We start from the raw sequence: 12,713 nt of genomic DNA on the forward strand, positions 1-12,713 counted from the left end.
GGTTTCATGGTAGTTATCAACCATAAGCATCTGGAGTTATTGAGAGTTAATGGTAAATCAAAGTTGTCCAAGATGTGTAATTAGGAATGACTGATGCGGACAGATACCTTATCTTTGGTTCTGATAAATATGAGAATCACCTCTACTAAAGAGACAAGTCTCTCTCAGCATGAAATATTTATGGTAGAGTAATGGAAGCTCCTGGTTCTTCTTCAGTTGCACGTGTGAATATCTCTGATGACTTTGTCCTGGATTTCTGTAATGGGTTGGCTGATGCTATCACTCTCACCAGGTGAAGTTGAATGCACCGTCAACAAGTAAGGAGCCTGTCATGGCCTACATCCATCGGTCTGGGTTGTAGTGAATAAGCATGTGAGGAAGAACTACCTTGGTGTGAGGTGTAATCCTTGTGACAAATGCTGCCATGGTAGTTTGAAGGCGTGCCACAGTGGAACCCCGCATCTCACACGAGGAGAGTGAAGGCTGCAAAGGAAGAAGTGGTGACACAATTCACTGATTCAGTGTCAAACTCCAGTTCAATACATGGACCCAGAGACGGTGAAAGAAAATCAAGAAGAAGCACACAGCGAACAACAGCAAACTGAGCATCAACCATCAGAAAGAGGGCCGACAAAAGTGGGACTTTCAAATATCCCCAGAGCAGATCAAGATGTTTCAATTGAAAATGGGTCAGATCAAGTGGCAAGCAGAGATGAAGATGCATAAGGTGGGCATAAGTGGGCCTGAAGATGAAAATTTGCCCCAAGATAGTTTGTGTGAGAGGGAGAAAAATAGCACCAGAAGAAGGCTGGAGACCTGAAACAGTAGAAGAAAGTTTGAGTGATTTGAATGACAAAAACCTAGAGAACATGTGGTCAGAAGATCTACAAGAGTCAGCATACCAAAAAAGAAGTATGCAGCACCTGTATGGTTGCATTTGGTAAATATACAACCAGTGGACAGAGACAAGAAGTTGAAAGACTATCGGTTCCTTTTCTGAAGAACCACCATCTATACATGTGAAAGGAAACAGAAAAAAATCAATGTTGAATAATGTTTGAGGGAGCGCTGAAAAATAAATGCTTAAAATAAAAACAAAATCTTATATTATATAATTAGAGTCTGATTCCTTACCTTTGAAGATCAATTGAGTACCTTATGTATCCAGTCAAAGACAGTATTTTTCTTATGAACATTTTCTCTGGAACTCAACTTCTGCTGGTGATGTGTAGCAATTTGAAGAATTAGATTTTTTGCAACATGTCAGTACTTTAATTTTTTCAAATGTAATAAATGTTTGTAGAAGAGCTGTTAATGCTGAAGATATTTTCTATATTTTTATTGATAATCTCGGAAGTTATTCTGGTTAGCCTACACAATTCTGATGGGTATGCCTCACCTAAGTCTCAAGTTAAACCGTTTACAAATACTAACAATTATGGAGACAAAATATTTCATTATGATGTGCCTATTAATGATTTCAGGGAGCACACTTATGCTAGCTTGCTAAATAAATGCTTACTAATTATGAACTTATTTAATTATGTATATATACACACGGTTGTTACTGTCTAAGAGGGGGTGACGTACAATTAATTATCACCGACCTCGGTCTGACTTGTAGAATATTCACTCAAATTCTGCGTGAACAAGGTGTACTAGAAATCAGCAATGCTCTGTTCTGGGAAGGCAAAGACTCTTGAAGAGACTGGTACATGGTAAACAACTGGTTAATGGTTTACTGTGATTGTAGATGACATTTCAAAGCTTAGTGACTGGTTTGGAGATGTGGGTATTGGAATATTGAAAAAGCTCTACCACTAAATATAATCATACTGTGTATAATAGGTTTAAAACGTATTCTAAAGTTCTTTAGGATTAACAGGTTGAAGAAAGGGTTAAATTATGAGTGCATGAAATAAGAAATGACAACAGGTAACAGAAGAAAAGGGGTGAATATGATATGGAAGGCAAAGCCAAGACCTATAATGAGTAGTGGAAATAGCAGAGCTCAATGTGAAAGGGATGAGGAGTAATTTATGAAATGGTTTTGTAGTGTGATTTTGTGAAGATGATTATCATCAGAGGGGGCAGCTATGGAAGTACATTTCACAATTATTAATTCTATACTTTAAATTAACACTCAAGAAATTCAAATGCAATGTTTGTACTGTGTTTTGTATAAGAATATTTTTTTATTTGACATGAGTAGGCCTAGTGGAGTTTAAACTGCACTTTCAGATGCATGTGATACTATTATGTTTTCTCTTTCTCGTACTATCCACTGAAGAGTCTCAAATGTGACCATCAATATTTAATTGATTGTACGTACTTCAGTTAGATTTAAGGTCCGGCTTGCATGTAGCAACTAAGGAGCTCATTAGGAAGTCGGTCAGAAAGCCTCCAAATTACAATGTAGGCGGTCGGAGTTTAAACTGGCCGGTATTATTGACTGGCTTCGAACCTGCTCGAGGGGCCCGTCGACCAGTTGGAGGCCGTACTTAATCCCCTACGGACGGGGTTTCCGCCATCGAGATTATGATGTCGGTTTCCCACAGACTTTTCATGTTGGCTTTCCTAAATGGAAAGGCTGTTGGAAAGTGACTTTGGAGGCCCCTGGCAGGGCCCAAATGACACTGCAGCCTCCGGTTGGGGGCATGAAGGGCACCAATGGTGCCCCCTGTAAATCTCTGCAATGTGTGGCAGGCACCATAAGGTGCCTGCCACATGGTGCAGAGATTTACACAAACTCCCATTTCTCTATGAGAGCTTGTGCTGCAGCCGAAAACCCGCCCAAAGCACCAAGCTCCCATGGAGAAATGGGAGTTTTTACGACCGCACCATGTGTGGTTGCATCATAATACGGTGTGAGGAACCGCGTTCCTATGGTTGGTCAGTCCCCACACCGAAATGGTGTTGGGTGGACTCAAGTCTGCCCGACTTCCTAATAAGGCCCTAACATTTTTTTTAAGTGTGGGTAATTTTCCTGAAGAAAGGAAAATTTCAATTGGACATAATTTTGTTTGTCCAAATGAAGGTGCTGACTATATTTGGAATGTGCTGTTGTTTTCTGTTGCAGTTTGTTTGCTAGAGGTCAGGCAAACATCATACCACACGATAGGTTTCCAGTTTCACTATTAGACAAAGAATGTATCATTTACCTCACACTACGGTGAATGCAATTTCTCCGCCTAAAAATGTATAACATCTCATTTAGGAGATGAGCCAAGAATTACCCTTGCTCTTAGACATAGACTTTACGTTGAGCCTTTATTAATTTTGCACTCAGATTATTCAGGTTCCTTTCCGGTCTCTTTAGAGAGAAGACTCCACGTTAGCCTGTTTTATGATCTGTACTTAGAAATATTTCATGTTCGTACTTTCCTATTATACTGAGCAGTTCTTATGACAAATTTTCTTCGCCCATTATTTCCTTTGTTAATGAAAGAACAAACGGCAGACCAAGGCCATGCACGTCCAGTCCAGAAGTACTAGCAATTCAAATGGTGGTGCAATCTCTTCCCAACACCCGCCGTCCAGGGGTGTCAAATGAAAGCCAAAATTTACAACAGAAATTGGAAGGTGCACTCCTTCTGAAATCAAGGAAGCAGCGTAAAGAGTAGTTCCACAATAAAGTCCTTTTATTCAGTAAATCTCTTAAAACTGGCACAGAGCCAACACGTTTCGTTCCCGAAACTTTGCCAGAGGGAACTTCGTCAGGGTTGCTATATTACAAAAATCCAAGCACAAGGGGCATATATTAGGCCTCAAAATGTAGGATGTGTAGTAAAATCTCTCACGGATACAGCCAATAATCATATGCTCTATGTAGCACCGCAATGCACCTCCCTCTTTATCTGATATATATATATAGAATCTCACCAACTCAGTTATAATGAACGTAGGAAAGTCGTATATCGCAAATGGCATCACAAATAATTCTTTATTTCTTCAATGGCAGTGAGGTGACACATAGTTGTCAAAACTTTGAAACGGGAGGATGTGGCACGCGTGGCATAATAACCAGCAGACTGTGCTAGTCTGCATTAGTTTCTGGCTACTAACTTGATTTGGGTTCAGCTTCCATTACAAATGCTCATTTACATTTTAAATTGATTGGCTATGCATTATTTTTTGCCACCTGTAATTATTCATAAAATGTCAATAAAGCTTCATGGTTTGTACTTTGAACCTTGTCTTCTGTGGATTTTCCTGTGAATTCTCCGGGTTTACATCATCCATGTTTAAGGCTCTCATCCTTAAAGACTCACACATAGCAACATTCTATCAGTCAATCCTTTTAATGAAGGGAAGTGCAGACAATGGTTTGAGGGGTTAGTTTTGGGATCCAAGTGGTCAAACATGCTGGTGATATTGTTGCTAAAGAAATGGCATTAATGGTTGCAGAGGTCCTGTGAGGTAGTGATGCTGGTGGAGTTTGCTGCCAGTGAGGTGAAGTCTTTCACAATGGTGAATATTTCCTTGGCATTATCTGCTGGTTGCATCGTCTGAGATTTGACCTGAAGGAACTTTTGTCAGGGTCACAGTTTCTTTTCCTATCAAATATCAAAAATGAGGCACATTTTTCACATAATAATGCTGATAAACAGTACATATAATGAAAGCAAAGACATTTTAGCGGAGAGGGAAGCTTCAGCATCCAAATTAATATCAAAGTCACAAACAGTCTACGTAAAAGTCACAAACTGACATGAGTGGTGCTACCTGTCTCCTCTGAGGGGATCATGACAAAATAAAGATAGAGACTGGCTTTGCTTTGAAATGGATGGACAGAATAGTGACCCAGATATAAAGAGAATGAATGAATGAATGAATATTATTCTTAGAGAGAGCAAACTTTGCCCAAGGATCTCAAGGTGCTACGGATAGAGCGGAAGGTCGGGAGAAGCACAGAAAACGCCTAGAAATTGAGAGTGAAGAACCAAGTTTTTAATGCCTTGCTGAACGACAGGTGAAAGTCTTGCCCAGAGATCGATAGGGGGAGAGAATTTCAGAGCTCGACAGCAGCAACAGAAAAGGCTCTCCCCCCCCACCTGGCTCTCCTGAACCTGGGAACTACCAACCAGTTTTTGTTGGTAGACCGCAGTGGTTTGTTAGGGACATACCGTAGGAAGAGGCGTTTAATGCCTTCAGGGGCGGTGTTGTAGAGGGCATTATGGACAAGGCAGAGGGCCTTGAACAGCATTTTTTTTCCATTGGAAGCAAGTGCAGTTTACCAATGGATGCCAAAACAGGTTAGAATTTGGGAAGATCCATTAGAAATCTGGCCGTTGCAATCTGTACAAGCTTCAGTTTGTGGATGGAACCCTTATTGATGTCCAGGTAGAGCGCATTACAATAGTCAATCTGGACAGAACCAGGGCCACCGCTGCCTGGTTTCGGAAAAGGAAAGACCTTCCTCAGAATCCTAATGATATCAAAACAGGTAGAGACCGTTCTTTTGATCTGGGGGTTAAAAGAAAGAGAGCTGTCAACAAGGACACCAAGATTCTTCGCTGCTTAGGCTGGACAGGGGCATGAGCCAAGCATTTCCGGCCACCAGGAGTAGGACCATATAGTTTGTTGGCTGCCAAATATCAAACCTCGGTCTTGTCCCCATTGAGTTGCAGTTTGTTGTCTACCATCCAGGAGGCCACAGCCAGCATTTAGCTCTTAAAATTTGCAGCGGACGCCTCAATGCTGTTGGTGATTGACACAATAATTTGTGTGTCATCCGCATAGGACAGTGACTCCAGCCCAACAGATCTGATTACCTTGGCCAAAGGAGCAACATAGATGTTAAACAAGGTTCGGCTTAATGATGAATCCCGAGAACTCCGCAAAAGGTATGAGTGGCATCAGCGTAGAAGTGATCCAGCTTCAACTTTTGTACCCGATCCGTAAGAAATGAGGACAGAAGCATCAGAGCGGAGCATGTGACCCCAATTTCTTTGAGACGGTCAACCAGCCTCATAGGTGAGATGGTATCAAAAGCTGCGGTTAAGTCTGGGAGAATTAAAAGTGAGGTGTTCCCAGCATCAGCCTGAATACGTATATCATTTATAGCAGAAGTTAGAGCAGTCTCTGGGCTATTGCCACTTCTAAAGCCATGCCGAGAGCCATCAAGCAGACAATGTTCCTCCTAATAGGAGCTAAGATGGAGATTTAGATGCTTCTCCAAGATCTTTGCAGGTACTGGTAGCAAAGAGATAGACCAAAAGTTGTTTAGTTCAGAAGGATCCAATGTGACGTATTTTAGTAACGGTTTAACCACTGCTGTTTTCCATGTTGGGGGCTCTGCCCCGATGAGATAGCTGCATTGAGCACAGAGGTAAGGTGAGGGACAATCATCTCCCTTCCTAATTTCATGATCTTCAGGGGACAGGAATCCAGAGGGGAGTCAGGGGTAATACCCCAACGGAGATGATCTGTAATCTCTAGGGACAAGGAGGTGAAGGCATCTAGATTTGCTTCCCCCTGATTGGATAGGGGGAAGTTGATGAAGGCAGAGCTGATAGTTGCAGCTGTATTAATGTTATGTTATGTTATGTTAATGGTATTTGTAATGCGCTCAGCTGCTCCAGCGAAGGAGCGTCCCGGCGCCCGACAAGGTAGCCACACAACATAACCAAGGAGCAGATTTATTTAAAAATTCGAGTTTTTAACAGGGCTAAGGAAACAGGAGAGTCTTAACGGCCTTGCGAAAAGAAAGCAGGTCGGCAAGGGTCCGAATTTCTGGAGGCAATGCGTTCCACAAAGCTACTGCCCGCACCTTGAAGGAACATCCCCCAGCTCGACTACGATTGAAGCGTGGAGCTGCTGCCAATTCGTGATCCGAGGAGCGAAGGGAACGGCCTGGGATATATGGGCGCAGAAGATTCTGCAATATGGGAGCAGACGGGCCTTTTAGGATTTTAAAAGCCAAACCAAGCACCTTAAAATGAATCCGCTGCCTGATCGGCAGCCAGTGGAGAGCACGCAGGGTGCGAGAGACCGAGCAGAACCTAGGGAGGCCTACAACTGCTCTGGCTGCTGCGTTTTGCACTCGCTGGAGACGAGTCAGCTCGGCCTGATTTAGCCCTATAAAGAGGGAGCTGGCATAGTCTAGCCGAGCCAGTATCGTTGCCTGAACCACAAGTTGGCGGGTTGCGGCATCAAAATATTTGAGTGCAGGTCTCAGATTACGCAGAATGCCAAAGCAGGAGGCTGCCGTCCTTTTGGTATGACCAACAAAGCTGAGTGAGGGGTCCAACCACACCCCCAGATTTTTGATCTCCAAAACCGGAGTGGGAGTGGGACCCAACTCAGAAGGCCACCAGGTATCTCCCCAGAGATCCGTCCGCTTGCCGAAGACCATCACCTCTGTTTTATTGGCGTTCAGTTGGAGACAGTTGGACGTCATCCAACTGGCCACCGCCCGAAGTCCGTCCCTGAATCGGGGGGCCTCCACCTCGGGGTCCCCGCTGATCGTGACCGCTAGCTGGGTGTCATCTGCGTATGACACCATAGTCAAACCGCAGAGCTTCATAACCTCAGCCAGCGGCCTCACGTAGAGATTGAACAACGTGGGACTCAGCGAGGAACCCTGCGGGACCCCAAACGACAAGGGATGGAATTTGGACTGGTAGGGCGGGGCAGCCACACAGAAGGACCGATCCGCTAGGAATGAACGGAACCACTGAAGTGCAGTACCAGTCACACCTGCCTCCTCAAGGCGCTGCAGGAGGATGTCATGCGAGACAGTGTCAAAGGCGGCGCTCAGATCTAACAAAACAAGCGCCGCCGTTTGACCTGCATCAAGCACTGCCCTCAAATGCTCGACCATAAACAGGAGAGCTGTCTCCGTACTGTGGCCAGCTCGGAAACCGTTCTGCGTATCATCCAGAACGTTGGTGCGCGACAGATGGTCAGTGAGGGCGATGTTAACATGCCTCTCCGCGAGTTTGGCTGGCCACGGGAGAAGTGAGATGGGACGATAGTTCTCCGATTTACTGGGGTCGAGAGATGGCTTCTTTAAAATGGGCATTACTACTGCCTGCTTCCACTTCGAAGGCACCCGGCCAGATGTAAGCGAGATATTAATCAAATCGCGGACCGGGTGAGAGAGTGTCGAGTCTCTAAACATTACTGGCTTGAGTGGGTCTGCCGGCGACCCAGATTTGACTCGAAGAGCCAAAGTCTTGAAAGTCTCCGGAGTAAGACAGGGGAAAGAATCTAGCACCACCTGTCCAGGCACAGTATGCGGCCCGACACCGACCTGCCCCGCGGCAGGGAAGGCTCTGTAGATGGAATGAACCTTCTCCAGAAAAAAGGCCGCCAGCATTTCACAATGGGCATTAGAGCTGATGGTAACAGCAGCGGGCTTTTTTGCCACAAGGTCCTTAAGAGCCTTAAAGATGGTTTTGACCGGATTCGAGCTGTTGCGAAATTCCAGAGCATAAAAAGCGGCCCGGGCTCTGCAGACAGCTCGATGATAAACCTTGACAGTGGCCATATAGAACGTTTTTTTGCTCTGATCGTACGCTCTTCGCCATTCTCTCTCTGCACGTCTGCAGGAGCTTTTCAGTGCGCGCAGAGTACCATTATACCAGGGGCTGGGATCACGAGGACCGCACTTACTCGTTATCATCGGGATAAGGGAGTCAAGGGCCCTGGTTACCCATTCGCAGAAATGGTCATAACCAGATTCCACATCCTCCACTAAGCCCAATGGATCTTCCGTAAGGAGGCGGTAAAAGTCTTCCAACTTTAATTTGCTCCAACGTCGCCTGGGCAAAGCTCGCGACAAGGACTTAAAAGGAGCCTCTGACAGTGGGCAGTGAATCGTCACCAGCGAGTGATCTGTCCAGGGCAAGGGAAGGGGCCACCTTTACCCCCACTAAGTTTGAAAAGAAGGGGTCCAAAGTATGTCCCCCGACATGGGTGGAATCCGAGACCAGTTGGGCCAATTGAAAGGCCTCAAGATCAGCCCCCATCCTGCTCACTGAGGGTAGGGCCAAGGCGTCAAAATGGAGGTTCAAATCTCCGATGATGGAAAAGTTGGCGCACCCTACTGCCAGTGAACTGACTGCCTCAGGAAGAGCCTCTCGAAATGCCACATCGCTGCCCGGCGGGCGATAGATAAGCAACCCTGTGAAAGTAAAATGAGGCGTGACAGACACCTTAAACAAGGCGCTTTCACAGCCCGCGATGTTTTGAACTCTCCAGGTGCAGGGGTAGCAAGATTTTACAGCAAGCGCTACTCCTCCGCCCCTGGAAGAGCGATTGAGCGTATAGGTGGAATATTCAGGGGGAAACGCCAAGTTAAGGACCGCTGTGTCGGAGTCCTGAAGCCAGGTCTCTGTCATACAAAATATGTCAGGAGGTTCCTTGCTCATAAGGTCAGCTATGTCGTGATGGTGTTTGACTAGCGACCTTACGTTCAGGTTCCAGATGGTAATATGGTCCAAGGGGCTGTTGCTGCAGATAGCAGACTTTGCTCCAATAGCCCCCAGTGAGGAGGGTGTTTCAAGCAGCAACCTGCCGCACGCGCATCGATAAGGGCCACACAAGGGGTAAACGCGGGATACGTCGCAAGAGGGCAGGTGGTGGTTGACAGCCAAAAGAGCTTCCCTGGTATAGCTGAGCATCGTGCATAGGTGTAGGGGAACAGAGTCTTCACCGGACCAGCGCGACCGAGCGCGGACGGGCGCAGACGGGCAGGACTCTGGCACGACTCAGGCTAAGCGAAGGCGTTCCCGCTGCGCGGTACCGCTGCGCTTAGCAGGGAGCTTTAAATAGGCGTCTCACCCCGGATTCTGCGCACTCAGGCGCGCGCTGGAGCTGGAACTCAAAGACTACCCCACTCCAAGATGGCGACTGGACAGGGAGCCTACCCCGAGAACCGGACCCGCTCAAGCAGCGGTGGATTCACTATTATAGTGCAGGTGAGGGGGCTTCTAAGAACAGGGGAACAACAAAACTAAAAATGAAATAAAATACAAAACGGGTCTAAAAATGAAATAAAATACAAAACGGGTCAGTTAAAAAACGAAGCTTGTAAATAAGCGCCAAGCGCTAGCAGCGATAGCGTTTCTTGTCAGGGCGAACCAGGGAGCAGCTCGCCTTAAATAGGCGTCTCACCCCGGATTCTGCGCACTCAGGCGCGCGCTGGAGCTGGAACTCAGAGACTACCCCAATCCAAGATGGCGACTGGACAGGGAGCCTACCCCGAGAACCGGACCCGCTCAAGCAGCGGTGGATTCACTATTATAGTGCAGGTGAGGGGGCTTCTAAGAACAGGGGAACAACAAAACTAACAAGCATTTGCAATGCAATAGGTCTCGCATTTGCGAGAGTTTAAGCTATTGGCATTGTAAATGACAATGTCTTTCATTTATGTTTTAAAAACCAACACGTAAATAAAAGGCGTTGCCATTTACAATGCCAATAACTCAAACTCTCACAACTGCGAGACCTATTGCATTGCAAATGCTTGTTATTTTTGGTATGCGCTGCGCAGTGTCAGTGACGGTCGTCCATGGCTAGTGGGGCAACGCCCCAACGCCCCCAATGGACGAACCGCCACGACGAGTGCAGATGAGCTCAGCTCGTCATGAGCATAGAAGAGGTTAAGATTGAGCCAGCTACATTCACATTTATTATTATAGATTCCTTGGCATTACAATATACATTTTTCACTACCTGGCATGATTTAGATGGCACTGCAATTTTTTTCAGGACTGTGAAGCGGACATTCCATGGGACTCTATCGAGAGCCTTTTCCGCGTCAAGCATTATTATTGCTGCTTTAACTTTATTAGTAAAAAATAGACAATAGCTTGGGAGCACGCAGTCTTAAAGGCTACGCGCTCCTCCCCTTAAAGGAGTCGCAATATTGTGGACCTGCATTCGGGCAGGTCCAAGACATGCCTGTAATTAGTTAAAAAATATGATCTCACTTATTTTTTTTTTAAAACTAACAATAAAAACCAATCATGAATATATTTAACAGTTACATATATTCATGAATGCTTAGTTGTTTTAAATATCGTGTGTTATTATTGTGATGTTTTTATGAAGTGTGCTTTGGGGTATCTCAAAATATGAACTGGATGTGAGATCATGTTAAATATTGAGATTTATGCAAGAATGAACTAAAACGTATAAAAAGTTTTTAATCAATGAGATAATAATTTTGAACTAAACACAGGTGTGCAGGTGTAGTACAGATTACTACTGAAAATCCTCTCAGAACTATAGGAAGCACCTGCTAATCGCAAGGTGCTGTTTGAAGGGGAGCACTTTTGGGTGGTGGGCTACAACCGGGCGCCATGTTGCAGCTAGACTGAAAATACAGAGTAAGAATGGGCTCCTGCAGCTGGGATGTCACAGTCTGTTGCAAAATTGTGTAAAAATATCTGAGTTTAACGCACGGTTCCTACAGTTATGTCACAGCCCAGAAGTATGTTCCTGAAGTGATAATCGAAGTAATATCTGAGTCTGATGCAAATTCTAGAATTATTGCCATTGTCTGCAGTGATGTCACAGCCTGACGTCGGGTTGCTGAAGTGATGGACAGACTGACGTCATGTCATCGCAGTGGTAGGATAGTCTAGTACTAAGTTTTTGTAGGGCATTTCACAGTGTGACGTCATGAGCCAGCAGCAGTCTCACAGTGTGACTTCAGGTTCCCTCAGATGTTACAGACTGCAACGGCAAGTGGAACTGACGTCCCTGCAGCATAATGACATCAGAGAAAGGAGACTATCCAAAATAGAAAACGCTGCAGCAAGAAAATAAACCAAACACCTGCTTTCCAGAGGCCACGCAAAAACGCCACTTAAATATGATTGCACACATTATTATTAGCAAAAAACAACACGACGTTAATGACGTAAGGAGCCTTTGCTAATACAGACATATAGATTCTTAAAGTGCACGGACAAACTGGTGTCCATTGGCACTAAATTAACCTGCTCTGTTACTATCCACCTCAAAGGTATTTTATTGGCCTTGGAAAGATGAATTACTGAGTAGGCCTCTCCGTGTGGTCTGCAGGTTCAGTGCAGAATGTTGCAGCCGCTGTGACAGCCCACTGGGCTATTGAGCATAATTGGAACCTGCTATCCGCAGGTCACTCACTGATCTTTGCGTGGAGGTATCAACCCACTGAGCTACTCTCGAGAAAAGGACCAAGGTTCACACAAACATCTGTGTAGCGCTCTATGCATCAGCGCTTTCCTATTAGGCGTTGAAATAGCCGCCTACGAGTTACACGAAGCATCTCTACCAGCAGGAACGTTCCTGATGGAGAGGACCGACTGGACATTATTGACACCTGCTGTGTGCAGCACTTAAATTGGTAAAGTGCGTCACGAAGCGCTATTAACAAAAAATCAACATTATTGTCTATTTGCAGGGCATGGGACCAGTTGCGCGCTGGCTAAAAACACAGACATGCCGTAAAAGTAAAGTAAACATTACCCCAAACTGAGTTCACTCTAACAATATGTAGGATTACCTCAGATTAAAGCTATTTTAATAGTTGGTTTTACTAGCAGACCCTGCTCGCCCCTGGGGCCTTCGGGTCTGGCGGGGTCCCGTCTCCCTGCTGGTTTGTCCAGCGCTGGCCACATCTGGGAGCACAGCTGTGCACAGCAGCCCAGGACAGAAGCAGGGGCGCCTCCTTCCGCTGGCCGGAGCAGTGCAGGCAGAAGGGGGAGAGGCGGTGG

The 12,713-nt window shown here is 45.6% G+C and overlaps 1 protein-coding gene across 1 annotated transcript in view; it reads right to left on the minus strand.

The window, feature by feature from the left end:
* Positions 1–4,285: 4,285 nt before the first annotated feature.
* LOC144828317 (C-type lectin domain family 2 member L-like) overlaps positions 4,286–12,713 on the minus strand; it is a 148,239-nt gene continuing 139,811 nt past the window's right edge. The window contains exon 6 of the mRNA XM_078686407.1: positions 4,286–6,470. The gene's annotated coding sequence lies outside the window, so the exon portion shown is untranslated. The remainder of the gene's footprint in view (positions 6,471–12,713) is intronic.

This window comes from Lissotriton helveticus, chromosome 4_1 (assembly GCF_964261635.1).
Source record: "Lissotriton helveticus chromosome 4_1, aLisHel1.1, whole genome shotgun sequence".
In the NCBI taxonomy this organism is placed as follows: domain Eukaryota; kingdom Metazoa; phylum Chordata; class Amphibia; order Caudata; family Salamandridae; genus Lissotriton; species Lissotriton helveticus.